This window comes from Chrysochloris asiatica, unplaced genomic scaffold (genome assembly GCF_000296735.1).
Source record: "Chrysochloris asiatica unplaced genomic scaffold, ChrAsi1.0 scaffold00013, whole genome shotgun sequence".
NCBI classification, from domain to species: domain Eukaryota; kingdom Metazoa; phylum Chordata; class Mammalia; order Afrosoricida; family Chrysochloridae; genus Chrysochloris; species Chrysochloris asiatica.
In genome coordinates this window covers 27,607,289-27,609,667 of record NW_006408531.1, presented here as the reverse complement: position 1 = coordinate 27,609,667, position 2,379 = coordinate 27,607,289, and the positions used below count along the sequence as shown (strand labels likewise).

Below are 2,379 nucleotides of genomic sequence, written 5' to 3'. Positions count from 1 at the left end.
CTGACCAGATGGACGTGATTGGAGTGGGCGGCATCGACTTTGAAGACAATATCGGCCACTTCTCCTCCAGGGGGACGACCACCTGAGAACTGCCAGGCGGTTATGGTGGAGTGAAGCCCAACATCGTCACCTATGGTGCTGGAACGAGGGGTTCCGGGGTAAAAGGGGGCTGCTGGGCCCTCTCGGGGACCAGTGTGGCTTCTCCGGTGGTTGCAGGTGCCGTCACCCTGCTGGTCAGTACTGTCCAGAAGCGGGAGCTGGTGAATCCGGCCAGCGTGAAACAGGCCATGATCGCGTCAGCCCGACGACTCCCTGGTGTGAACATGTTCGAGCAAGGCCATGACAAGTTAGAGCTGCTGAGATCCTACCAGATCCTCAACAGCTACCAGCCCTAGGCCAGTCTGAGCCCCAGCCACATCGATCTGACCGAGTGTCCCTACATGTGACCCTACTGCTCCCAGCCCATCTACTACGGGGGCATGCCAACCATTGTCAACGTCACTATTCTCAATGGCATAGGGTCACAGGAAGAATCGTCGACAAGCCGGACTGGCAGCCCTACCTGCCACAGAATGGAGACAACATGGAAATCGCTGTCTCCTACTCCTCGGTCTTGTGGCCTTGGTCAGGCTACCTGGCCATCTCCATTTCGGTCACCAAGAAAGCAGCTTCCTGGGAGGGCATCGCGCAGGGCCACGTCATGATCACTGTGTCCTCCCCAGCGGAATTGGAATCCAAAAACGGCGTTGAGCAGACCTCCACTGTGAAGCTCCCCATCAAGGTGAAGATCATCCCCACCCTTCCTCGGAGCAAGCGAGTCCTTTGAGACCAGTACCACAACCTCCGCTACCCGCCTGGCTACTTCCCCAGGGACAACTTACGAATGAAGAACGACCCTCTCGACTGGAACGGCGACCACATCACACAAACTTCAGGGACACGTACCAGCACTTGAGGAGCATGTGCTACTTTGTGGAAGTCCTTGGTCCCCCCTTCATGTGCTTCGATGTCAATCCGTATGGAACACTGCTGCTGGTGGACAGCGAGGAGAAACACTTCCCAGAAGAAATCGCCAAACTGCGGAGAGACGTGGACAATGGCCTTTCCCTCATTGTCTTCAGTGACTGGTACAACACATCCATTATGAGAAAAGTGAAGTTTTATTACGAAAACACAAGACAGTGGTGGATGCCGGACACGGGAGGCGCCAACATCCCGGCTCTCAACGAGCTGCTCTCCTTCTGAAACATGACCTTCAGCGACGGCCTATACGAAGGGGACTTTACCTTGGCCAGCCATGACATGTACTACGCATCAGGGTGCAGCATCACGAAGTTTCCAGAATACAGCATAGTGATCATGCAGGCCTTCAAGGACCAAGGGTTGGAGGTTTTAAAGCAGGAAACGGCGGTTGTTGAGAACGTCCCCATTCTGGGCCTGTATCAGATCCCGGCTGAGGGTGGAGGCCGCATTGTGCTGTATGGAGACTCCAACTGCCTGGACAACAGTCACCGACAGAAGGACTGCTTTTGGCTGCTGGACATGCTCCTCCAGTACACATTGTACGTGGTGACCCCTCCCAGCCTCAGCCACTCAGGAAACCGGCAGCGCCCCCCCCCCCCAGCTGTATGGGTTCCCTCATTCCCAAGAGGATAGAAGGAAACCACCTGTACCGCTACTCCAAGGTCCTTGAGGCCCATCTGGGAGACCCAAAGCCCCGGGCACTGCCTGCCTGCCCACACCTGACCTGGGCCAAGCCCCAGCCCATAAACGAGATGGCTCCCAGTAATCTTTGGAAACATCAAAAGCTACTGGCTATCGACCTGGAAAAAGTAGCATTGCCCAACCTCAGATCAAACCACCTGCAAGTCCGGCCCTTGTCTCCTGGGGATAGCAGCACCAGGGATCGTGCCGGGCCCCTACAACCAGGAGGTGGGCCAGACCATCCCCGTCTTTGCCTTCCTGGGAGCCATGGTGGTCCTGGCCTTCTTTGTGGTACAGATTAACAAGGCCAAGAGCAGACCCAAGAGGAGGAAGCCCAGGGAGAAGTGTCCCCAGCTCACTCAGCAGTAGCACCCCCCAAAGACCCCATCCGTGCTAGCGACATGAAAGCGGCTCAGGTGGGCTTTGCACAGGGCCCCTGTCAAGAGGGGACCCAGAGTCTAGGGAGTTCGTGGGCCATGCCTGAGTGTTGGGGCCAGGTCCCACCAGGAGAGATTCCCCCTCCCCCGGTCAGCCTCGAGGAGGACACCCCCCAGCAAGCACCAAAGACTCGAGAGCTTCCCTGATGGCCTGGGGTCTTCAAGGCCGAGGATGACGGTCCACCCTGGAACCAGCCCCACCAAGGAAGCCCACTTGCTGAGGGCTACTTTCTATATT

General features: G+C 57.1%; 1 pseudogene; it reads left to right on the top strand.

The window, feature by feature from the left end:
* LOC102811177 overlaps window positions 1-2,109 on the top strand; it is a 37,768-nt pseudogene extending 35,659 nt beyond the window's left edge.
* Window positions 2,110-2,379: the final 270 nt, after the last annotated feature.